Here is a 27,651-nt window from a genome sequence, read left to right as displayed (position 1 = left end):
TGCTAGAGGATGTTCCTCTTAGAGAGAAATTTAGGACAAGCCTTTAAGAGATGGATATATTTGAACTGAATTTTGAAGACTGAGCAGAAGTTAGCTATGTATATGAAATTGAAAATAAAAAAGAGCATTTCTGCCTGAGAGAGAAGCATGGGCAAAGGAACAGAGGGAGAGAAGGGGTTCTGGGAAGTGCAAACACTTTAATATGATGGAGTTTTAGCACCTTGGGAGTAGCTAGAGATGAAGCCAGCATGATGCATGTGTGTGCGTGCTAAGTCACTTCAGTTGTGTTCAACTCTGTGCAACCCCATGGACTGCAGCACTCCAGGCTTCCCTGTCCTTCACTATCTCTTGAAGTTTGCCCAAATTCATGTCCATTGTGTCAGTAATGCAATTCAACCATTTCATCCTCTGCTGTCCCCTTCTCCCCCTGCCCTCAATCTTTCCAAGCATGTTTCCAATCTTTCCGAGTTGGCTCTTCCCATCAGGTGTCCAAAGTATTGCAGCTTCAGCTTTATCTTTTTTTTATTTATAAAATTTAATAAATGGTATAAAGCACAATGCCATAAACATTAACAGTTAAAATATCACCAAATGAAAAAAATACTATAGAATACACAGTTGCAAAAAGCTACATTAAGTTATTTTACAACCGCCTCAAGCTGCAAAAAGAAAAAAAAAAAACCCCAATGCCTTACCTAAGTTATCCCTCTCTCAAAATAATGCCATTTATATTATAAACCACAATAATGATGCAGCTTCAGCTTTAGCATCAGTCCTTCCAATGAATATTCAGGGTTGATTTCCTTTAGGATTAACTGGTTTGTTCTCCTTGCAGCCCAAGGGACTCTCAAGAGTCTTCTTCAGCACCACACTTCAAAAGCATCAATACTTTGGTGCTCAGCCTTCTTTATGGTTCAACTCTCACATCTGTATATGACTATTGGAAAAACCATAGTTTTGACTATACCAACCTTTGTCAGAGAAGTGATGTCTCTGCTTCTTAATATGCTATTTAGTTTGGTCATAGCTTTTCTTCCAAGGAGCAAGCAGCTTTTAATCTCATAGCTATAGTCACTGTCTGCAGTGATTTGGAGCCCAAGAAAACAAAGTCTGTCACTGTTTCCACTTTTTACCCTTCCATTTGCCATGAAGTGATAGGACTAGATGCCATGCTCTTAGTTTATTTTTAGTTGAGTTTTAAGCCAGCTTTTTCATTCTCCTCTTTCACCCTTATCAAGAAGCTTTTTAGTTCCTCTTCACTGCCAATCAAGGTTGAGACTTTACTCATAAGGAAAAATGGAGACTAAGTAGCGCTCATCACTCTGTGAGGAAAATGATGAGGGTGTTACCCCCAGAGCTACAGGAGAGGAAGGAGAAGCTGACCTTGCTGACTGAAAGGAACACTGAAAAGTGCTGGTCACTGGAAAGCAGTGGTGAGGTCTACGATGCAGTGTCCATGCTGATTTAGTGTGAATTCTGTACCAGTTGTTAGATTTCTGTCCCTCTAAGGTGTGTCGGTGGTTTTGGTTCTTGTGGCTCTTATAATGATATGTAACACAAGAGGAGAAAGTTGTTTGAGGGGAAAGATTATTACCCAGTTTTGAACCTGTTGAACTCTGGGCACAGGATCACCCAGAAGAACAATACACCAACCCAAGAAAATATTGACAAATCATAGCATTTAAATGGTGGGCAATGTGGGTAGAAATTATAGCAAAAGGTATGATGGGCAGTGAGGTAAGGGGACACCAGGAATGGGATCAATAACAGAAGAGAAAAGAGTTTCAGAAGTTTGTCAACAGTGGTAGATGCTGAGGAGAGATCATGCGAAATGAACATAGAAAACGCTACCTGGAGATTCAACAACATACCCGTTTTCGGCAGCATCAGCTATTTTAGTAGAAATCAATCTAGATCATGGGTTGAAAACTCACACGTCCAGGGCCAAGCTAATTAGGAAAATATGTAAAGGGACAAAAAATCAGACAAGAGGGAGTGGATCTGAAAATGGAATGTACATGTCCAATCTAAAAGGATTTCTAACTAAAAATAAATGAAATTAAAAGATGCTTACTCCTTGGAAGGAAACTTATGACCAACCTAGATAGTATATTAAAAAGCAGAGACATTACTTTGCCAACAAAGGTCCGTCTAGTCAAGGCTATGGTTTTTCCCGTGGTCATGTATGGATATGAGAGTTGGACTGTGAAGAAAGCTGATCGCCAAAGAATTGATGCTTTTGAACTGTGGTGCTGGAGAAGACTCTTGAGAGTCCCTTGGACTGCAAGGAGATCCAACCAGTCCATTCTAAAGGAGATCGATCCTGGGTGTTCATTGGAAGGACTGATGCTAAAGCTGAAACTATAATACTTTGGCCACCTCATGCGACGAGCTGACTCACTGGAAAAGACTCTGATGCTGGGAAGGATTGGGGGCGGGAGGAGAAGGGGACGACAGAGAATGAGATGGCTGGATGGCATCACCGACTCTGTGGACGTGAGTTTGAGTGAACTCCGGGAGTTGGTGATGGGCAGAGAGGCCTGGCGTGCTGTGATTCATGGGGTCGCAAAGAGTCGGACACGACTGAGCGACTGAACTGAACTGAACTGAATTGAATGGTTAAGTAAATGTCATGCAGACCAGGTCTGACCCAATAATAACAGCTCAACCCTCAAAACTTATTCAAAATTCTGAATGACAATGAAACCATGGAACCACAATCCCTTTGAGGTAGATGAAAAAACAAATATAGTAGATATGGTCTCTTTTTTAGGATATTACTGATAGTCTCAGATAAGAAACAGGAAGACCTATAATCAAATTACAGAAATAATAAATTATATCATAAGATGCTTGTTTAACACGTGTTATCCTACTTAAGCCTTGTAGTAACTCTATGAAAAGGGCATTGCCTGTTTTCTGCTGTGGAGGAAACTAAGGAGCAAGTGGTTAAGTATTCCAGCGAAGTTTCATAGGTGGAATGTATATAGTAGGCTCCAGATTTCAGCTCAGCTCAATCTGACTCTTGATTCAACACTCTTTCAATTACACTGTGTAGCTTTTCCCTCATGGGAACACAGATCCTTCCTCCACTGTATGGAATTTATTCCCATGATCTCGCATATACTCCTTCTCACATTCTCAAGGATTTGGTCCATGTTATCATCTTTATTGCCCTTTTCTTCATCTGTTTCTTCCCTCTGGCCCATTTCCCCAACATGAGCTCTTGACCAAGTCTTCCTCACTGAAAACCAACTAATAACAAACAAAAATTTTCTCAAAAGTATATCTTTCTCTAGCTGCTTCCTGATCTCTTTCCTTTCATCCATAACTGATTTCTTCTTATCTCAAGTCACTCATACTCTCTGGGAATATTCCTTCACTTTCATTTCCCAAACTAGGATTGTAATAGGGTAGAAAATATCATCTTAACAACAGACACCAGAGTCTCTTTTGGAAAGATAATTCCCTTTGTTTAAGTGGTGCTAGAGAAGACTCTTGAGAGTCGCTTGGACAATAAGAAGATCAAAATAGTCAATCCTAAAGAACATCAACCCTGAATATCATTGGAAGGACTGATGCTAAAGCTGAAGCTCTAATATTCTGGCCACCTGATGCAAAAAGCTGACTTATTGGAAAAGACCCTGATGCTGGGAAAGACTGAGGGCAGGAGGAGAAAGTGACAGCAGAGGATTAGATGGTTAGATGGCATCAATGACTCAATGGGCAGGCGTTTGTGCAAACTCAGAGAGTTAGTGAAGGACAGGGAAGCTTGGCGTGCTGCAGTTCATGGGGTCACAAAGAGTCGGACATGACTTAGCAACTGAACAACAAGTTTAGAGGGTGCTTTTGGGTGTTAAGTTATATTTTAAGAATAGGTCCTGGAAACGGAAAGGAAAATAAGTGATAACTAACCTCTCCTCATATGTAATTAAGGGGAATTTGGGGATGGAGAGAGCCAAAGGGTGAGATGAAGGGAGAACTTAAGAAAGGAATAAAGAGCAACAACACCCTGAGAGACTAGTGAGTAGCTGTAATACACCCAGTGGGACCTTCTCAGTGACAGGTACTGAGAAGAAGAATTGTCCTTCAAATACTTTTACAAACAGAAATGTCAGATGTTTCCTCTTTATATTCTTTGCTTTAGAGTTTTGCAGTGTTTCTGCTCTCTTACCTCTAACCTTCTATAAATTTTGCTACATTGCATAATCCCTTTGGGAACAGTTATTCTGGAAAAGCTAGCGAAAGAAAGCTTTCATCCATGTCTACACTGATGTGAAGCAGAAAGAGAGGAACAGTCACAGGAAATCCTATGAGGAGACAAGTAAACTGAAAGTAACTAAAGGAAATAGGTAATTGCAATAAACAATGGTCCTGTAAATTTAAGCTTATAGAAATTCCCAAAATAATGGGGAGAGCAATGAATTCTGGCAAATTCAGGATAGGCGTTCCAGGTCAATCTGAAAAAAATTTCAATGCATAGTTGACCTCTACTTACATTTAAATTCATCTGATGACTTCATCCCCTGAAAGAGGAAATGGCAACCCACTCCAGTAGCCTTGCCTGGAAAATCCCATGGACAGAGGAGCCTGGTGGGCTGCAGTCCAAAAGGTCACACAAAGTTGGATACAACTGAGTACACATGCACTGATAACTTCCTAATCTCAGGCTCCAGTTCAGCTCTCAAACATTTCAAAATTAAGTGTCAGAATTGCATAGTGGTTAAGAGTGTAAACTCTGAAACCCTAACACCTACATTTGAATCTCATATCTAGCACTGTGAACTTGGTCAAGTCCTTTAAGCTGTATGTACTACAGTTTCTTCATCTGTAAAACAGAGATACTAGTTGTATCTAGCTTACAGGGATGCTTTATTACATGAGTTAATACTTGCAATGTATTTAGAGCAGTATCTGTCCCATTGTCAATAATCAATAAACATTAGCATTTATTATTACAACCAATAGACTGCTGGCAACTTCCACTTTGATTCATTTACACACTCAACATTTGTTTTTTGAGTACCTGTAACGTGCCAGGCACTGTTCTATGCAATATGGAAGAGAGTGGTGAACAATATAAATGAAGTCATTTTGCTCTCTAGGAGCCTGTATTTGAGTGAGAAGAAACAACTAATAAGCAAAAAATGAACACTATGTGGGGAGTTCCATAAAGAAAATAGAGGATAATAGGGAAAGAGAGGGTGGCGTGCTGCTATTTTATTTAGCGACATTTTAGCAGAGGTCTGAAGAAAATGAGACAGCATGTCCTGTGGAGATCTACAGGAAGCATCTCAAACTCAGCATCTTCCCTTCATTATCTTTTGCAATGACCACATTACTTATGTGAACAAATGGTACAAGCAACTATCAGTGACTCAACCCAGCCATAAAACATACATTCTTCCCTTTCTCGAAGCTTCTGCACCCAGTTGCTCACTATTTTCCTTTTTATAACATCCTTTGAGTCTACTTTCTTATCTCTATTACATACAGATTGAGCCACATGAAATGGACATTTTATAGACTAAAAATAGTTGAATATGGCTATGTGCTCACCCATAAATTACATACTTATGCATATACATATACATATATATATATATATATATATGTATATGTATAGTCAAAGCTATGGTTTTTCCAGTAGCCATGTACGGATATGAGAGATGGACCATAAAGAAGGCTGTGCCGAAGAATTGAGGCATTCGAACTGTGGTGCTATCAAAGACTCTTGAGAACTTGAACAGCAAGGAGATCAAACCAGTCAATCCTAATGGAAATCAACCCTGAATATTCATTGGAAGGACTGACACTGAAACTGAAGCTCTAATACTTTGGCTACCTGATGTGAAGAGTCAACTCACTGGAAAAGGCCCTGATGCTGGGGAAGATTGAAGGCAAAAGGAGAAGAGGGCAGGAGAGGATGAGATGGTTAGATGGCATCACTGACTCAATTGACATGAGTTTAAGCAAGCTCCAAGAGATAGTGAAGGACAGGTAAGTCTGGTGTGCTGCAATCATGGGGTCACAAAGAGTCAGACATGACTTAAGTGACAGAACAATGCTCACCAAGCTCCAGAGCACACAGAAGGACTATATCTCAGAATCCCTTGTGGCTGGGTAGAGCCACATAATGTGTTCTGGACAGAACTGCTGTGTGACACTTTGGCAAGGACCCTCAAATCTCTCCCTAATACTCAATATTTGCTGCCCTAGTCTTTCTTTTGTCAGTAAGACAGAATAAAGTAGACATAGTCAAGGATTCTATGGCCCTAGGAAAATGGTGGAACCACTGCAGAGAAGTTTAGGTTCATAAATGATAGCATGGAACTGATCCCTTCCCCTTCCTCAAATGACCTCAAATTATATTTGGATGGGAAAGGTTATATTATTGTATTAATAAAGATTTGGAGTAGTTCATTAGAGCAATCAGCATATGGGGTCTCAGAGTTGGACACGACTGAGCAACTGAACTGAACTGAACTGATGTATATCCTCAATGCCACAGTTTTATTTCAGATCATCATAAATCCTCTTCTGTATCATAGCAACAACATCCAAACTGATCCCTCAGTCTCCAGTCCATCCTTCTCAAGGCTCCCCAAGTCACTGCCCCAAGTCCCATTGTGACCATATCACTCCCTATCAAGGAGGAATTCTTCAATGGTTTGTCCTTAACTTGTCCAACCAATCTGGATATTCAAAACCTTTCATGATATAATCCCTGTCTACTTCTCCAGCATCTCTTTTTGCTATCATCATCAGCACTCTGCTTTTGCTCAGGCCAATTACCTGATGTTCCTCAAGCAGTCCACACACACTCATGCCCCCAAGCCATTGTACATGCTAGCTTTCTGTCTGAAGTGAACACCCCCATTGCCCTGCTAATTTCTACTAATCTTTCAGGACTCAACTCATAGCATCTGCTAGAGAAAGTTTTCCATGACCCCAAGCCTCGATTAGGTAGCTAACTTTTAGCATTCTTTGAGCACTTTAGTTTTATTAAGGTACTAATTACCTTGTCAGGTAATCTTCTCTTTATAGTTCCTTTACTGAGTTCCTTCAGAAAAGGCTAATATCCTTTAGCTCTGTGTTCCCTAAGCCAAATACTGTGCCTGACACAGTGCAGGCATTCATTGTGAATAAATGCATACAGGAATCAATGAATTTCTAAGCATGTTTGCATCTTTGTCACAGAATGTATTTAATACATTCCAAAATATGCTGCAGAACAAAATGTCTTTTTTTTTTTTTCAGGAATACAAGGGATACTTATGATTGCCTTCACATTTGTCAAGCAACATTTTCTTTCACTAGCTTTTACACAAATTATTACCCTGCCTTACCAGAAAATGGGTAATTAGAAACTGAATAATGCACTTAGATACAAATCTCTCATTAGAAGCTGGTTCATTTTCCTGTAAAAAGAATATGATAATTCTTGACAAACATCAAACCCTCTAAGAATCAAATAATCATTTTTCAATCTCAGGAACTATTTAGAAATATTTCATTGTTTTCCAGGACAAATAAAATTGTGCTTATTTTTCTGATCAAAGGTGTTCTTTTGTGGCTTCTTTTGTAGTTCTCAGAGTAGCAGTTATATTCATTTCTGTAAATTTCCATATTTAAAGCCTGGACTTCCCAAGTGGCATGAGTGTTAAAGAATCCATCTGCCAATGTGGGAGACATACAAGACACAGGTTTGATCCCTGGGTAAGGAAGATCTCCTGGAGAAGGAAATGGCAACCCACTCCAGTATTCTTGCCTGGAAAATCCCATGGACAAAGGAACCTAGCGGACTACGGTCCATAGGGTCACAAAGAGTTGGACATGACTGAAGGGACTTAGCATGCATGCAATAAACACTTTACTTACTTCACTACTTTCCATCCTTGTGGGAATTTAACGCCACAGTAAACTTTAAAAATAGATACTGATTTCTTTTAAGATAGAAAATTCAGTTCAGTTCAGTTCAGTCGCTCAGTCGTGTCCGACTCTCCGCGACCCCATGAATCACAGCACACCAGGCCTCCCTGTCCATCACCAACTCCCGGAGTACACTCAAACTCATGTCCACAGAGTCGGTGATGCCATCCAGCCATCTCATTCTCGGTCATCCCCTTCTCCTCCCGCCCCCAACCTTTCCCAGCATCAGAGTCTTTTCCAGTGAGTCCACTCGTCGCATGAGGTGGCCAAAGTATTGCAGTTTCAAATTTAGCATCAGTCCTTCCAATGGACACCCAGGATCGATCTCCCTTAGAATGGACTGGTTGGATCTCCTTGCAGTATAAGGGACTCTCAAGAGTCTTCTCCAACACCACAGTTCAAAAGCATCGATTCTTCGGCGATCAGCCCTCTTCACAGTCCAACTCTCACATTCATACATGACCACGGGAAAAACCATTGCCTTGCCTAGACAGACCTTGGTTGGCAAAGTAATCTCTCTGCTTTTTAATATATTATCAAGGTTGGTCATAACTTTCCTTCCAAGGAGCAAGCATCTTTTAATTTCATGGCTGCAATCAGCATCTGCAGTGATTTTGGAGCCCAAAAAAATAAAGTCTGACACTGTTTCCACTGTTTTTCATCTATTTCCCATGAAGTGATGGGACCAGATGCCATGATCTTTGTTTTCTGAATGTTGAGCTTCAAGCCAACCTTTTCACTCTCCTCTTTCATTTTCATCAAGAGGCTTTTGAGTTCCTCTTCACTTTCTGCCATAAGGGTAGTGTCATCTGCATATCTGAGGTTATTGATATTTCTCCCAGCAATCTTGATTCCAGCTTCTGCTTCTTCCAGCCCACCGTTCCTCATGATGTACTCTGCATATAAGTTAAATAAGCAAGATGACAATATACAGCCTTGACGTACACCTTTTCCTATTTGGAACCAGTCTGTTGTTCCATGTCCAGTTCTGACTGTTGCTTCCTGACCTGCATACAGGTTTCTCAAGAGGCAGGTCAGGTGGTCTGGGATTCCCATGTCTTTCAGAATGTTCCACAGTTTATTGTGATCGACACAGTCAAAGGCTTTGGCATAGTCAATGAAGCAAAAATAGATGTTTTTCTGGAACTCTCTTGGTAAGTGAGGTATATTCTAATCTGTGGAATGCGACCATATAAGTAAAAATATATGGCAATGTTAGCACAAAACAGTAATACTGTATTTTAAAAAATAGATTCCATTTTAAAAGCCAAAAGATTTTGCCATATTTGTATCTCACAAAGATTTTAATACAGTGATGGCCTTCCAATTATAGAGAGGGTACTTTGAAAAGACTACACACTCAGTGTCTTCCTTGCTTAATGCAAACTATGCAACCTCAAGCAAGTTATTTCATCTCTTTATGCCTCAGCTTTCCTTCTCTGAAAAAAGATGGAGATGACAAGAGCACCTAGTTATAGGGTCACTGTGAGGTCTAGCTGAGTTCATATGTATGATATGAAGAGTGTCTGGCACATAAGAATTCTTACAATTTTTTCTCTTTCATCATCATCACCACCATCATCATCATCACCACCATCATCATCATCACTATTCACACTGTCATCGCCATCAACATCATCACCACCATCATCGTCACTATCAATACCATCACCAGCACAATCACCATCATCATCATCATCATCACCATTATCATATTCACCATCATCACCTCCATCATCATCATCACTATTAACACTGTCATCACCATCAACATCATCACCACTATCATCATCACTATCAATACCATCACCAGCACAATCACCATCATCATCATCATCATCACCATTATCATATTCATCATCATCACCACAATCATCATTATCACCACCATCATCATCATCATCCGTATTCTCACCGTCATCAACATCAACATCATCACCACCATCATCATCACTATCAATACCATCACCACCACAATCACCATCATCACCATCATAACCATTATCATATTCACCATCATCACCACAATCATCATCATCACCACCATCAACATCGTCACCACCATCATCATCACTATCAGTACCATCACCACCACAATCACCATCATCATCATCATCACCATTATCATCATCATCATCATCACCATTATCATATTCACCATCATCACCACCATCATCATCATCACCACCATCATCATCACTATCAATACCATCACCACTGCAGTCACCATCATCACTATTCACACCATCATCACCATCAACATCATCACCAGCATTATCATCACCATCACTGTCATCATCTTTCTACCTCTTCTGTCGGTGAGAACAAGTGATGGGAAACTGACTCTTAAAGAACTCAGAGAAAGCAAATATTACTGCCAAAGGAACAAGTTATAAATGAGCAGAAAAGCTACTTCCTAGGCAGGATATGGCTGGCACAAGTTTATATAGGCGTTACTAGAATACTGAAGTGAGGATTAACTGTACATTTGTCAATTTTTATTATTTTGTGGAAAAAAATTAAATACATGACTGATATTCAAACTGTCAATGAACACTTGGAAATAACAAGAAAAGAATAAGTCTAAGGGTCAGTGAAAATGGTCAGTGTCAGGCAATTTGTCAGAGATTTATTGACAGCAAAAAAAAGAATATCAAAGAATCTTTTATATAATCAAAAAGAGAAAAGTTAAATATCATCAAAGTTTTATAAAAGAATGAGATTTCTCCAAAATACCGTAAAATGTAGCATCTTTATTTATCACAAAGAATGTATTTGTGCCCTCTAAAATGTAATTTAAAACAGTTAATGGAATCACTTGCACAAACATCTTTAATGTTTATTCTAGGTATCACATTTACTTAATTAATGATATATTTCATTATTTGATTATTTAATTTAAAAATCTGTCAATAAAAACCACTGTCATAAATCTAAATTAAATAATGTCTTAATGTCATTGAATGTGAATGTGTTAGTCGCTCGATCGTGTCCAGTTCTTTGTGATCCCCTGGATGGTAGCCTGCCAGGCTCTTCTGTCCATGAAATTTTCCAGTCAAGAATATTGGAGTGGGTAGAGTCTTTATTTCTTTGATTACTTCTCAATCAAAAAGTTAGAAGATAACTTGCATTTTTCTTTTGTGGTATAAACTCAACTCAAACTGAAAATCTGGGAAGAGTCTGAAGAAAAGGATCCTTTCCCTCTAGGTATCTGGAGGTGGGGGCGTAGAGGAGGATAATCAGTTGAACTTAAGAGCCAAGAAATAGTTGAGGGCAGGGGCACTTGATATCACTATGCAGTCCACTGACTGATCCAAAGAAACAAAGACTTCATGTTCTACTCGACTTTGGATGACTTTGCAGATTGAATGCTAGATACTACCACCAAAAGATATGACTAATTTGGGGAGATTTCTTCATGAGAATTTTTAAAAATGAAATCATTATCAACTAATCATTTACAAATCCCAAAAGCTACCAGAGAGTGTATTTAATAGCCACAGGAGAGCTGATGGAAATATCCCACTAGCTGTGCCACCTGTACCTTGCAAAGATTACTTGTACAAGCAGCCACAAGACATGTCAGGGTGTCCATGACTGATCTGCAAAGAACACTCATTGTATTTGATGTGGTCATTACATAGAGAGGTCATTATCTCTAAAACATAATCAACTACCAGACTTAACTTCCACTGAACCTTTCTAATCCATTCTTGTGTACGATCATTTGATTACTAGGGTTTCGTGCTACTCAGCAAGCTTGCTCTACTTCTGAAAATCAAGACAGAATTCTGATTTGTATATAATCATAACATGGTAGGTCTAAAATTGTGAATGAAAAGTTCTGTATAGGAAGTAAGCTCTGTATAAACTCTACAAAATGATTACTGAGAAGCTTGGAATTTATAATTAACTAAACTCATAAACATATACTTGGGAAGAGAAGAATCCAACTTCAAGGCTTGGTTACAATTCACATGGTGGGATACAGATCATTGAAATACCACATCTACGAGTCAACTGGATAAATTCATTTTTCAGTTCAGTTCAGTTCAGTTGCTCAGTCGTGTCTGACTCTTTGCGACCCCATGAATCACAGCACGCCAGGCCTCCCTGTCCATCAGCAACTCCCGGAGTTCACTCAAACTCATGTCCATCGAGCCAGTGATGCCATCTAGCCATCTCATTCTCTGTCGTCCCCTTCTCCTCCTGCCCCCAACCCCTTAAGTAGCATTAAATGATGTTTTTCTCTTAACAAAAGCAAAACATAGTAATTGTATAATTGTAGAGAAATTAAGAAATAAGCATAAAGAAGCATGTTTGGCGTATAGTAAATGTTCAATAAATACATGTTAAATGATGAGAAGGAAAAATAAAATAATCACATAACAATTTCACCATTCAGAGTTGACCTCTATTAACACACTGATTTCCATCTTTCAGCACACACACACAAACACACACACACATACACACCCCTAAAAGCAGGATTGAAATTTACATACTACTCAGAAAAGTCTCACTCACTTTTTACCCTTTACAGTTGCCTTCATCTTGTTAGATTCTTACTAATGACAAGAAAACCTTCAATTTGTCAGTTTAAAGTAATTCAATGTCTTTTGAAGTAAAACAGTCTTTGGGGTAAATATTTTATCCATTTAAAATGCAAAACTTGGGGCTTTCTTGGAGGTCCAGTGGTTAAGACTCTGTGCTTCCAATGCAGGGCTTGGGTTCAGTTCCTGGTAGGAGAACTACAATCCCACATGCCTTGTGGCCAAAAAAACAAAACACAGAACAGAAGCAATATTGTCACAAATTCAATAAAGAATTTAAAAATGGTCCAAATTTTTTAAATCTTTAATAAAATAAGATTAAAAATATAAAAAGCAAAACTCCATCAGAGCTACTTTTCCTCTTTCAGGAAGTCTCTCCTGCTCTTCTCCCTTCTGGAGTCTCATAGAAATAATGGATTCTCTGGTCATCTCTAAGTTGGTGTGGTTGCTGTTATCGGATTCTTAGGGTTTAGCTCTAGTGTCTCTGAGACGTGGCTAGTATCTCTGGTTTTTTTGGACACCAAGCTGACTTCCACTCAAGTCATGGTCCCCTCTGCTGTTCTGTAATCCATGGCTGCCTGCCTTTCCCCAATCTGGGGCCTCTTCTCCATCGGTACTTTTTTTTTTCAGCCAGGCAGCACCACATACAGGATCTTAGTTCCCCAGCCAGGGATCAAATCCATGCCCCTGAAGTGAAAGTGCAAAGTCCTAACCACTAAACTGCCAGATAATTCCCCCTCCATTGGCATTTCTAATGTTTTTGTATCTTTCTACTGGAAATATGGAAATGTCATAATTCTCAAAATATCCAGGGAGGCTATGGAGATCTGGAGATATTATCTCAAGCCCACCTTTGGGAAAACTCTTCAGTCATTTTTAATTCACCTCCCAGCACCAACATGGACTCCACTTGGGCTACCAGTCACCTTGGAGAGACATGTGGTCCTTTCTGACACACACCCTGCTCATACACTCTCTTAATACCCTAACTCTCCAATGTATACCATCACCTGGAAAAAACAGAAGGAGGCATGAGGACAGATGGAGAAGAAAGGAAAAAAAGAAAGAGAACAGAAGAATAGGAAACAAAGGGACAAGAAGAAGAAGAGATGAATGAAAAATGCTACCAAAAACAAATGGGAAGATAAAATCAGGGGATCAAAAGCTTATGTGCTACAGAATTAGAGAAATAAAGAGAAAAGGAACAAAAATCACTTCACTTCTTTCCCTATCACTGACTCCATTCTTTATCTGCCACAATGAACAACAATCTAGAGAGAAATAGCAAAGGGAAGAAAATAACAAAGAAGAGGAGGTGAAAAGGTCTGTCCCACATGCTCTCTTCAGCTTCAAGGACTAATTATACACCCATTCCTCTCATCTCTAAGTCTTTCTAATCATGAACTGCAAACAGCACCAAACAAACCTCAGCAGGTTGCAAAACAGTTGATTCTATGGCTAGGTAAGAACAGAGGCTATGAGTTAATTATATTACAGTTGTTGAAAACAGAACATCTATTTTAATGTTGTGATTCAAGTTTTAGTGGATTACATCATCTTTTAAAGTTAACCATCTTTGGCACTTACACGTAGATGTGGGACAAATAGTGATTTATTCCATTTCTATCTGTCCTGAGTCACTGCCTACCTAAGCTAGAAAGTATTTTGATAACAAATTTCATATTTTATATATACACAAAACTCATTCCCCTATCTCTTGAAAACATGGTTAATATCAACTTCTCCCACTGTTCAAAACTGGAAAAGAAAGGTTAAAAAAAAAAAAAAGAACAGCACATATGTTGAAATCTTCTTAATATCATGCTCTATAATCTCAGTGTTTTAGGATGACTGAACAAATATATTTGTATGAAGGATGACTTTGGGGAAAAATGCATTGATTTATTATATCTGCTTTTGTGTTAATTTTATTTTTAACACATTAGTCTATACTATTTAGCCTCATCCTATAAGGGTTTCCTGCAACTAGGTTGAGCAGTTAACTGCTCCTCAGAATCTCTGAGAAAAGTCTTGTTAGGTCATATGCTGAGTTGGAAAATCATGGTCCAGAGAAACGTTCAGCAAGAGAAGCTGACTCACAAGAAGGAGTCACAGGGAAAAAAAACAAAAACAAAAACCTTTGGCTCTTCTTGAGTAGTTTTATTCCAGGAATCGATGTACATGAGAAAGCCCCTAATTTTCCAAAAAGAAAATCTCCAACACTTAAGGAAGACAGAAAAGACACTAAAGAGTTTATGTGTTTGTCATAGTTGGTAAAAATTACTCATTCAAAATACAAAAGGGATATTAATTAAATAAGAACTCAGTGTGGAAGAAAAGTGAGTAATATTCAGTCAGTTCAGTCACTTAGTTGTGGCCGACTCTTTGCAACCCCATAGACTGCAGTATGCAAGGCTTCCCTGTCCATCACCAACTCCTGGAGTTTGCTCAAACTCATGTCCATTGAGTCGGTGATGCCATCCAACTATCTCATCCTCTGTTGTCCCCTTCTCCTCCTGCCTTCAGTCTTTCCCAGCAACAGGATCTTTTCCAGAGAGTCAGTTCTTCACAACAGGTGGCCAAAATATTAGAGCTTGAGCTTCAGTGTCAGTCTTTCCAATGAGTATCCAGGACTGATTTCCTCTAGGATTGACCGGTTTGATCTTGCAATCCAGGGGACTCTGAAGAGTCTTCTCCAGCACCACAGTTCAAAAGCACCAATTCTTTGGCACTCGGCTTTCTTTGTGGTCCAACTCTAACAATTTTCATAGTGACTGTTCAGTTGAAGATTCTAGGTTCTTTTTTCAAGTGTTTAGCTTTTTTTAAGAGACAGATATTCTCCGATTGCCATTTCTGATCTGAACATCATAGTTGAGGCAAGCAAGGAGAAAGAAGTATTGGCTGCAGGAAATTCTACAGAATAGGGAGAAAAAGACCAGAAGGACCTCACCGAGGCTGCGGAAACTCAACTAACTCCAACTGGGTGTCTTTGCTTGGTCATTTCCTGTGGAAATTCAGCCAAATGAACAACTTCAGTCTCGGGAGTGCAAAACAAAACTGGAAACAACTGTCTTTATTTGCAAGTCAGATTCTGACTAAAGAAGCTGGAAGTCTGGAGCTAGCAGCTGCTGGTGTGGTTTCTCATTGAGGCAGGCTTCCTGCTCTGCACCCTACTGATCACACTTGTTCTGCAGTGTAGCTTTTGGAGTTCTCTGTTTCCTCAATGTTTCATCAGCCTCCCAGTGATTTTAAAATTCATTTTTAAAAGTCCCTTTATGCTTAGACTAGCTAGAATGGATTACATTCGCCACAATAAATCTTCAACAATAGAGTGTTTCTAATTATTCAAAAAAAGACTTAACTCTTTGATTCCCTCCCTCCTTTTTTTTTTTTGTTTTGCCATACAGATTTCAAGATTATCATTGTAGGATTGACTTTCAGAAGTGTTATTACTAATTCAAAAGGTAAGAGCATTTTTTTAAAGTTCTTAATACATGTCAATTCTTTTGTTTTTCTAAAAGAAAAGATTGCACTAATTTAGTCCCCCATTATTCTCCCGTGAGAATGAACATCATCATTGTTTCTCTTTATTTTTGCTATTCCGAAGGTTAAAAATAGATGGCTTGTTATTTTGATGTAATTGTATTTAACTGTCAATACTGTGAATACTTACTCATCTTATGAGTCCTCTGCACTTACTCCTTTTTGACTCTTCCACCTTTATATCCAATTAGCTCCTGGGCTGTAATATTTTTGGTGTCTATTTGCATACTATCTTTAAATATGGAAGAGTTTTACCCTTTTTCTTTTCATAGCTGATGTAAATTCTCCCCCAAATTATTGTTGGATTTTCTACTTTATGTTCTGGGATAATCTTCTTCCTGTGATTTCTGCCAGCAGAAAGCACTCCATCCTCAGAACAAATAAATAGTAACATTAATGTTATTTTTGTGTGGTTGGTGTCTTTTTCTAAAAAAACTGATTCTTATTTTAAGATTTCATTTATTTATTTATTTGGCTGCATCCGGTCTTAGTTGCAGCATGCAGGACCTTCATTGCAGCATGAGGAATCTTTCCTTTCTCTGGTTGTGGACTGCAGGCTTCTCTTCAGTTGTGGCATGTGGGCTTAGTTGACCTGAGGCACGTGGGAGTCCAGTTCCCTGACCAGGGGTCAAACCTGCATCTCTCTCATTGAAAGGTGGATTCTTAACCAATGGACTACCAGGCAAGTCCTTGTTTTCTTATGTTTTATGTATTAATCCTTACACTGGGTTGAATAGAGTCCTTCCCAAAATCTTTGTCCACCCAGAAACTCAGAATGCAACCTTATTCGGAAATAGGGCCTTCACGATGTTATGTCAAAATTAGGTCACAACAGATTAGGATGGGCCCTAATCCAATGACTGATATTCTTGTAAGACGAGAAGACACAGCCACGCAGGCGCACACAGGGAGAATGCCATGTGATGGCAAAGGCAGAAACTGGAATGATGAATCTACAAGTCGATACCTGGATTTCAGACTGCCAGCCTCTAGAGCTGCGAGACAATACAACTGTTGGTTTCAGCCACCCAGTTTGTTATGGCAACACAAAGAAACTAATATAAGAAGTATACAATACATACCAAGGATTTTGTTATATGATCTCAAAGAGAATATTGAAACTATTTTCTCAAATTGTGAATAACAGATCCAGCTGAAGTTAGCTCCTAAAGGCACATGAGTCATTTGCACTTCTCAATTCCAATTAGACATCACACTTGTAGCTTAAAATTGGCCACCATGGCCATTCTTACACCATGGTAGTAGAGGTGATGGTATGGTCTTGCCCAACTCTTGTGATGCCATGGACTGTAGCCCACCAAGCTCCTCTGTCCGCAGGATTTCCCAGGCAAGAATACTGGAATGGATTGCCATTTTCTTCTCCAGGAAATCTTCCTGACCCAGGGATCGAACCCACATCTCCTGCATTGACCTGTAGATTCTTTACCACTGAGCCACCTCGGAAGCCCAAATCAATTATACTTCAATTTAAAAAGAAAGAAAAGCATCTCAAGGAAGGAGAAAAATGTTCAAACAAATAATAACTGAAAGCTCCTGCACGATAACACAAGTGTTTCTAATCAGAAAACAAGTATCTAATGAGAATTTGTTAGGAAGACTATGCCTTCTGGACTTTTTAGTGATAACTGGCACAGGCTATTATATAGCAAAGATTTGAAAAAGGCAGCCTTTTTGTTTCACAGAATTTGTTGCAGTGATGAGCTGAGATGTAACCTAAGAAGGAGACAACATTTCAGGAGCCTCTGGTCTTAGAAGACAATAGCAGACCACAGGCTCTGTGATATAGTAAAAAAGCAGAGTCTGTTTCCCATTAGTTCTCCAAAAACCATCATTAATCTTGTGGTAGCAGGGTCAGCTCTAGGAATAACCAGCTGTATACCTGTTGTGACATAAACAGCCCTAAAGTTGACTCTTTTCCAATCCTTCACAGAAAATACCTCCCCATCTCCCACTCCTAAGATAGTGGAGGTGCCTGCCATTTCCAGAGTTAGAGAATTATTCTCATTTGCTAAAGCACTTAGATTCCTCCAGGTGGTTCCATAAAGACACTGAGAGGAGTAAAACACTAACTCATTATCACTCATTAATATGTCAATAAAGATCTGTTCATCAAATGACTTGTTAACTGTCTTAGGGAAAAAAGAGTAGGGACTGGACGTTGAAAAGATCTGAATCAAAGGGTCCTGCCTCTGGGACAGGGCTCTTGTAAAGAAGGAACTCCTCATCATTGGAATGGGAGATAGGATGCTGAAATAAGAGAAAGAGAAAATATGAAGCAGAGTTTCTCAAACCAAATTTCTCTTTAATAAACATTATGAATTTCCCTGGTGGCTCAGTGGTAAAGAAGCCACCTCCCAATGCATGGCACACTCGTTCCATCCCTGGTCCAGAAAAATTCCACATGCCTCAGAGTCCTAGAGCCCATGCTCCATGACAAGCAAAGCCACCACAATGAGAAGCCCATGTGCCAAAACTAGAGAAAGCCCTCACACAGAAACAAAGACCCAATGTAGCCAAAAATAAATAAACACTAAGGTCCCTTGGACCACTGTCCCTACACTGTACTCCCCAAGGCAGCTGTGACCTCCACTAAGAATCACAAATCTGTAAATCCCAAACAACCAAAAGAAAATGTTGCTGAACATGATTTCATTTAATTTGAATTGTGAAAACAACAAAAACGTTTCTTAAATTTTCCAAATGTAAATATTTAAATATACAATTATATTATAATCCTGCATATGTTTTTCCAAAGACCCATGTTCTGCTGGAGATCCTGATAAGAAATACCATCTGTGCTACCATCACTACCCCTGTCACTAACACCTGCACTCCCAGACAGGTAAGAGGAAACTGATCAGATTAACAAATACTAGCCATTTTTCCAAGCTTGAGCTGAAGAACATCACAGAAAATAATTGTTTTAAGGCTGAGGCAAAATTTTACAGCAGAAAAACCAGCCCCTGTGGGAAGAAAGTGCCTGAAAAGAGAATAAGGAAACAAAAGAATTTGGGATGGCCAAGACTAACTCTTCCATTTTATGCTAACACAACAGGCTTTATTGCTTAGATTGGGTTAATGTGGGTTTACAAGAAGACAAGAATAAGAATTTCTTATCTGTGTGGTGACTGGCTTAAAAGTGTTGGAAAAAATGCCAATTGGATTCAGCTACTGCTACGGAAAGGGACGATTGTTAGGGTGATGCTATAAGAATCATAAGGAAACAGGAAACTCAAGGATACAGACAGGAAATCCACAGGATGCCAATAGGAAGAAGAAAGGCCCTCTTCCTCCAATCTCTGTCTATTACCCCTTATTGGAAAGCCTCTTAGGGAACCAGCTGGAAAGGAAAAATATGATTTGTAGAGTCGTGGTTCCAACATCACAAAACACTGAATAGGAAATTGTGTCTGTAGCTAAGAAACAATAGCTTACTGAATGGCACACGTGGTAAGAGTGGAAGGATAAAAATTTGTTGGAAGACTATTGCATAAAACAGAAAAGAGACCGTGGTGGCCTGGACCAGGTAGTGGCTGTGGATAAGGTGAAAAATGGTTACAATGTTTAAAAGAAGGTTCATCAGCACTGGCAGTGGAGTTAATCCAATGCAAGGTATGCAAAAAAGAGGTAAGCCAAGATAGATGAAGTTTTATGAACTGAATGAGTAGAATCCTCTGAACTGAACAACTGAAAATTTTTCATAGTTTTTTCTGACAAAGAAGATGACAGTAACCATGGGTCTTAAAGAGGGGGGAAAACAGTTCTGCAGAGATAATTTTAAGTTTGAAATTCATATTCAATATCCAAAAGATTAGCCAAGCTGGGAGTTGGTTATATGAGCCTGGAGATGAAAGAAAGGTCCTGGCTGCAGTACAAATTTAGGAGTCATCAGAGTACATATAGTAATTAAAGCCATGAAACTGGGAGAAATCCTGTAGAGAATGAACAAACAGTGAAAAATGTTAGAGGATAGACTCCTGGGCCACTCCAATGTTTGTAGATTTAGAAGATAAGCAATAAAAGGCTACTGAGAAGCAAAATCAAGACTGTGAAGCTAAGTGAAGCTGGCTAAGTGAAGGAAGCTTCAGGAAGCTAAATAAAGACGCATTAAGAGGAAGGATCAAATGTGTCACATGGTACTACTAGGAAAAGTAAGATGAGAACTAACAAGTAACAACATGGAATTAAAGAAATAACCCAAGAAAATTTCCTAAAGTGGGAGGGCATGAGCCTTCAGACTAAAAAGGTCCACAGAGTTCTAACGTGATAAATGAAAGTAGGCCAATAATAACAAGGCACATCATTGTGAAATTTCAAAACACTGGGGGTGCACAAAGAGGAGGAGGTAAAGATAAGACTAGCTTGGAATGCAAGGTGAAACAGAACTCGCGGTCATATACAAAAGTAAGGAATCAGAATGACATCACTTTTCTCAAAAGCAACTCTGGAATCTAGAAAATCCTGGAGAAATGCTTTCTGAATGCTAAAAGGATTTCTAAACAATAAGTAAAATTCTAACAATAATGTCAACCAAGTGTGAGAGTAGAATAAAGATAAATTTGAGATGCACAGGGTCTCAAAACCTTTAATCCCCTTGTACCTATTGTTGGTAAGCTATTGGAGACTATGCACCAGCAAACTGAAGAGGTAATCCAAGCAAGATGATACAGATTACATGAATTCAGTGATCAATACACGTAAAAGGTGAAGGGATTCTTTAGGATGATAGTAAAGGAAGATTACACACACACGGACACACACGGACACACACAGACACACCTACAGACACACACAGAAAGGTTCTAGACTACCAACTTGCATCTAGTAGATTAGAATGATGCTTCCCAAGTGGTGTAGTGGTAAAGAATCCACCTGCCAATGTAGGAGACACAAGAGACACGTGTTCCATCCTTAGGTTGGGAAGATCCCCTGGAGAAGGGCATGGTAACCCACTCCAGTGTTCTTGCCTGGAAAATTCCATGGACTTAGGGACGTGGGGGGCTTCAATCCATGGGGTTGCAAAAGAGTTGGACATGGAGCACGCAGCACACACATATTAGAACACGTGAAAAGATTCCAGGACTCATTCTTTAAAAAAGCTGAAATTGCTGATACAGCTAAATGTCATTTAAATCAGGGTTCCCCAACCTGAGGCCTGTTAGGAATTGGGCCACACAGCAGGAGGGAAGAGGCAGGCGAGTGAGCAAAGCTTCATCAGTATTTACAGTCGCTCCCCACCGTTTGCACTACTTACTGCCTGAGCTCTGCCTTCTGTCTTCTGTCAGACCAATGGCAGCATAATAAATAAAATGAGCTTGAATTATCCTGAAGCAACCAGCCATCCCTGGTCCATGGAAAAATTTTCTTCCATGAAATTGGTCCCTGGTGCCAAAATGGTTGGGGACTGCTGACTTAAACAAATGGTTAAGATTTGGGAAGCTGTACTATAAACAGGTTATCGTTTTTCCAGTGGTCATGTATGGATGTGAGAGTTGGACTGTGAAGAAAGCTGATCGCGGAAGAATTGATGCTTTTGAACTGTGGTGCTGGAGAAAACTCTTGAGAGTCCCTTGGACTGCAAGGAGATCCAACCAGTCCATTCTAAAGGAGATCAGTCCTGGGTGTTCATTGGAAGGACTGATGCTAAAGCTGAAACTCCAATACTTTGTCCACCTCATGCGACGAGTTGACTCCCTGGAAAAGACTCTGATGCTGGTAAGGATTGGGGGCGGGAGGAGAAGGGGACGACAGAGAATGAGATGGCTGGATGGCATCACCGACTCGATGGACATGAGTTTGAGTGAACTCTGGGAGTTGGTGATGGACAGGGAGGCCTGGTGTGCTGTGATTTATGGGGTCGCAAAGAGTCAGACACGACTGAGTGACTGAACTGAACTGAACTGAACTATAAACAGGTACTTTAAAAAAAAAAAAAAAAGGAATAAGAAGTGAATTAACTCCAGGCAAGAGATTGTGGAGGGGGAGCAGGGAGGTTTCCTTCTCATCTCTTTTATTTTCTCTGGAAAGTGGAAAGCAAGGTTATTACCTTGAAGAAGGGGGATGAGCAGGAGATGCGGGAAGTCTGAGAGAGAAGACAGTATATAATCATCTAGAAGTGGAAGAGTAAATGGATTTGAAAAATGCTGTGGAACTGCCTACCAGTTCTTAGTGGCATATAGGAAAGCTCGTTTCTTTGGACTGATAAATACCGTTAATAGAAGGTGAGGACAGTAAGAAAGAACAGAAACTACTCCAGTATGAGAAAAAAGCACACTAAGCAGACAGTGTGGCTCACAAGCCTGAGTGGTCACAAAGAAGAGTGGAAGTCAGCTCCAGTGGAGAAATGGCAGGAGTGGTCCAGAAGAGGAGGTGCCCCGTGGAAGAGTATTCCCACAACAGGGCACATTGAACTAGAAGGCGATGACAAGGGCCTCATCTGAAGGAAAGCAATTGGAAGCATTGAAAGAAGATCTCAGTTAAAATATCACAGGATAATTTGGCTGTGAGAATTGATTGTAAAAAGGTGAATCATAATAGAAGAAGAGAACCCAGTGAGGGGTAATCACAATTACCCTGAAAACGAGTAATCAATTTCCTTTTGTGCAGGTGGGAAATACTTGCTGCTGTTGTTTAGTTGCTAAGTCACGCCCAACTCTTTTGTGACTCCGTGGACTGTAGCCCACCAGGCTCCCCTGTTCATGGGATTTCCCAGGCAAGGAATACTGGAGTGGGTTACATTTCCTTCTCCAGGGGATCTTCCCAACCCAGGAATGGAACCCAAGTCTCCTGCGTTCGCAGGCCGATTCTTTTACTGCTGAGCCACAGGTGAAGCCTGGGAAATGCTTAGGGGTGAGCTTAAAGCTACAAGAAGAAAAGCAAGTATTTAGTGATGGGGTGCTTCTCTTTGAAACAGCCCCCAGCAAAACAACTGGAAATAGGAGAGATGGTAAATTCAGCCTTAATACGAAAGTTTTCTGTATTAACTTGCAGTGGCCAGGGTCTTTTTCTTGCTGACTCTTCATGTCTCAGTAGTAATCCTGTGGTTTCTTCTGTTTTTCCTTTTTTTTTTTTTTAACATTTATCGAGATTCTTCTGTATCTCCTGTTGCTGTCAGAATCTTAGTACTACAGTAATTTTGCTGTTGTTCAGCTACTCACTCATATCCAACTTTTTGCAACCCCATGAACTGCAGCATGCCAGGCTTCGCTGTCCTTCGTATCTCAGGGTTTGCCCAAATTTATGTCCATTGAGTCTATTATGCCACCCAACCATCTCATCCTCTGTTGCCTCCTTCTCCCCCTGCCCTCAATCTTTCCCAGCATCAAGGGTCTTGTCTAGAATAAGTCAGCTCTTCCCATCAGGTGGTCAAAGTATCGGAGCGTCAGCTTCAGCGTTAGTCATTCCAATGAATATTCACGGTTGATTTCCTTTAAGACTGACTGGTTTGATCTCTTTGGAGTCCAAGGGACTCTCAAGAATCTTCTCCAATACCACAGTTCAAAGGCATCAATTCTTAGATCCCCTGGAGAAGGAAATGGCAACCCACTCCAGTACCCTCGCCTGAAAAAGCCCATGGACGGATAAGCCTGATAGGCTACAGTCCATGGGGTCACAAAGAGTCGGACATGACTGAGTGACTTCACTCACTCACTCTAGGTTTTTCATAGGTTTTCTTCCAAGGAGAAAGCATCTTTTAATTTCTTGGCTGCAGTATGTAGTATTACAAATGCATAAATCACTTTTTTTATCTCCTCAGGAGTTTCACCCAGTTGTTTCCTAATCAAAAATTCTCACTTTCCCTTTTAAATGGTAAACTCCTTCCTGGCCTCTTGGAGTTTTCTCTTCCCTCCTCTCCCAGAGATAACAATTAAATATAAGCTGTGATAGCAACTATAAACCCCTAGGTGATCGTTCTCCAACTACTTTCCAGGAAAATAAAACAGTCCAAAGTCCTGGGTTCAAGCCAATTTGACACTATATTTGATTGAAGCAAATCTCTTCTCTTGCCTGTCATCGAAAAATCAGGATAATGCTAATACTTGTCTTACTAGCCTCTCCATGGGTCAGTCCTATATACCTAATGGTTATGCAATGGTTAGTGTTTCTTCTGGTATGGGTCACTCTTTCTCCATTTATTCTTTCCTTCTACCTAATCGTTTCTATTTCTCAGTAATTAGCAGGTATTATTTATATAAAAGAAATCATATTTCATCAGATCTGAGATGTTATTATATTATTTAACAATAATAGATGAAAAAAATAATACTGCAATGAAACTAAAACTCAATGATTTTACAATAGTGCTACAGATAGTCCTGCACTAGCCTCTTTTTTTTTTTTTTTTGCTCTTTTAGGCACGCAGCAGGTAGGATCTTAGCTCCCTGATCAGGGATCAAACCTGTACCCACTGCATTCGCAGCGTTGAATCTTAACCACTGGATCACCAGAGAAGTTGCCACTAGCCTCTTCCTCACTTAGACATTTCTTTCATCCATTCCAAGAAACTGGCGGGCTACAGTCCATAGGGTCACAAAGAGTTGGAAACAACTGAGCACACACAGGCAACACAAAAAGGAACTAGCAATTTTTCCTACTTTCACTTTGCGCTGTTTGACATTTGATACAGAGACAATCATTTTGCACCCATTTTGGTAACTATTTATAATACAGCTTCATCTACTTGTGGGTATTTTCTTCCTTCGCTTTATTTTGCTGCCTTACAAGAAAATATAGAGTTGCTTTCAGCATTTCTCTGAAATAACTTGTTTATAAATCAAATTGGCAACTCATTGCTGTTTCCATGCCTTCCTTTATACACAACAGGCATTCCAACATTTTGGTTATATTTTAAATGTCAACCAACTTAGCATATGCAGGACCCACAATGCACACACCCTACTTAGGCAGTGTCAACTCTGCCTCAGCTTCTAACTGGTCACCAGAGACTGTAAAAGGCAGCTCAGTTTCACTAATGGTATAATATGAAATTGGACTCCTCTGATCAATTATTTTATCTTGTGTGTATCCCTTCTTTTTGCCCTTCCCTTCATTAGTACTTGCAGTGTGTGTGTGTGTGTGTGTGTGTGTGTGTGTGTGTGTGTGTGTGTGTGTGTGCATGCACGCATGCTTGTTAGTAGCTCAGTAGTATACAACGCTCTGTGACCCCATGGACTGTAGCCCCACCAGGCTCCTCTGTCCATGGAATTCTTCAGGCAAGAATCCTGGAGTGGGTTGCCATTCCCTTCTTCAGAGGATCTTCCCAACCCAGGGATTGTGTCCCCTGCATTGCAGGTGGGTTCTTTACCGTCTGAGCCCCCAGGGATCATATTTATCAAATATGTTCTTTCTCTCACCAGTGTACATTCTTCCCACATCAATAATTTACATCATGATTCTGTTCCTTAAGACGTCTGTCCTCATGGGCTGTGGTTGTGTGTGCAGGTGTGATACACAGATCCAGATATGAGACATATCCAGATATCATTTAAGTTAGAATGCATATCACAATTTATAGGTTCAATCAAAGAATAGACCTCTTATTTTTTAAAAGTTCTACTAAACAAATTAAAGCAATTTAGTAATAAAAATTTACAGAGGCATGTTCTTATAATTCAACGTGTTGCAAGTCAATATAAACCTAGTAACCCTGCTGGGTCAACCCCTTAAGGTTTCTCACTGGAGTGTAACCTACTCTCAATGGACCTGCATGAAAGTATCATGAGAATTTAGGCTACTTCAATATTTATGTACTAATTAAGTACTAATTATTCTTTTACAGATACACTTGACCTGACTAGCTACTTAATTCTGAGGATCAGAACTTCATAGCTGGAAAGAATGCTGCAGTCCATGGGGTTGTGAAAAGCTGGACATGACTTAGGGACTGAGTAACAATAACAAGAGGTAAAGAGAAAGGGAGGAAACAAATGGACATGATGTGAAAACTACTCCACGTCAGGAGCTGGGTCTTAGCGCCAGGCTCACTTCTACTGCTCCTGGTACAATGTTCCCGAAAAGAGGCATAGAATGTTCTAACTTTCTGAGTTTGGTATATAAAATCTGGGGACCAAGCCAATCCCACTTAGATCAGCAAAAGCAGGAACACACACACACACACAATCAGGGCTTCATTCTATTGTTTGCTCCTCTGTTGTTGGAGGAGCTACTATATCATCAAAATGAATTAATATTCAGTTCAGTTCAGTTCAGTTCAGTCGCTCAGTCGTGTCTGACTCTCCGCGACCCCATGAATCACAGCACACCAGGCCTCCCTGTCCATCACCAACTCCCGGAGTTCACTCAAACTCATGTCCATCGAGTCGGTGATGCCATCCAGCCATCTCATTCTCTGTCGTCCCCTTCTCCTCCCGCCCCCAACCTTTCCCAGCATCAGAGTCTTTTCCAGTGAGTCAGCTCGTCGCATGAGGTGGCCAAAGTAATGAAGTTTCAGCTTTAGCATCAGTCCTTCCAATGAACACCCAGGACTGATCTCCTTTAGAATGGACTGGTTGGATCTCCTTGCAGTATAAGGGACTCTCAAGAGTCTTCTCCAGCACCACAGTTCAAAAGCATCAATTCTTCGGCGATCAGCTTTCTTCACAGTCCAACTCTCACATCCATACATGACCACGGGAAAAACCATAGCCTTGACTAGACGGACCTTGGTTGGCAAAGCAATGTCTCTGCTTTTTAATATAGATAATATAAAATAACTAGGCTTGCTTTTTAATGATTTTTTCCTATTATAAAACTTTGCAGCAAAATTGGAAAATGTTGATTTATCTCCTTAGGCATGTAATTTTTTATAATTGAAGCACATGCATTTATATATTTATTTTTCAGTTAAATATGCATTTTACCATTTGCTAAAATTATTCATGAACATTATTCCATAACATCACTGCATAATATTCCATCAACATGGACACAAGTTACAAAACCATTGCTATATTTTTGGATATCTGAAGAGTGCAACTGTTTTCAAATTACTTACAGCATGATATGTGTGCTGGCACACACTAGAGATTTTTCTCTTTGTTTTTAGGACAGATTTGTAGAAAAATGTTAAAATGTCTCTTTTAGGTAATTTTCGTCAACTTTTCAGAGAATCGATTTTATCTTCTAGGGTCCCCTTTGTTGTACTTTAGTTTTCAAGTTATTCTTTTTTGGCTTTCTGTTATTGTTGCTGCCCCTTCTTTCAACTTTTTGGAGATCCTGGGACTTGAAATTGATGCTGTGATGAAGTAAGTCTTGGCAGTCTTCATGGAGGAGCTAAGTTTATTCTGAATGGTCGAGGGATATGAATTGTTGTGATGTAAGGCAGACAGTAGCAGATTATGTTGTCCAAAGATGACCTAGCATACACAAGGATTCCCTTGTGGCTCAGCTGGTAAAGACTCTGCCTGCAATGCAGGATACCTGGGTTCAATCCCTGGGTTGGGAACATCCCCAGGAGGAGGCCATGGCAACCCACTCCAGTATTCTTGCCTGGAGAATCCCCATGGACAGAGGAGCCTGGAAGGCTATAGTCCATGGGGTCACGAAGAGTCAGACATGACTGCGTGGCTAAGCACAACAGCACACATATTCTTTTGCGGGGGGG

General features: G+C 39.9%; 1 protein-coding gene and 1 long non-coding RNA gene across 2 annotated transcripts in view; one reads left to right on the top strand and one right to left on the bottom strand.

Annotated features, from left to right (window-relative positions):
* ST8SIA1 (ST8 alpha-N-acetyl-neuraminide alpha-2,8-sialyltransferase 1) overlaps window positions 1–27,651 on the bottom strand; it is a 180,610-nt gene that overhangs the window by 27,261 nt on the left and 125,698 nt on the right. The gene's annotated exons all lie outside the window — the stretch shown is intronic.
* On the top strand, window positions 15,553–26,158 carry LOC148777684 (uncharacterized). The gene is made up of 3 exons (XR_016037525.1): window positions 15,553–15,949; window positions 18,805–18,891; window positions 25,828–26,158. It is a non-coding gene; the product is annotated as an uncharacterized LOC148777684 (long non-coding RNA).

The sequence above is a fragment of the Moschus berezovskii genome, chromosome 6 (assembly GCF_049115385.1).
Source record: "Moschus berezovskii isolate FMDL1 chromosome 6, NW_MosBer_1.0, whole genome shotgun sequence".
Lineage (NCBI taxonomy): Eukaryota > Metazoa > Chordata > Mammalia > Artiodactyla > Moschidae > Moschus > Moschus berezovskii.
The sequence above is the reverse complement of the archived record's forward strand: the minus strand, read 5'-3'. Positions and strand labels throughout refer to the sequence as shown.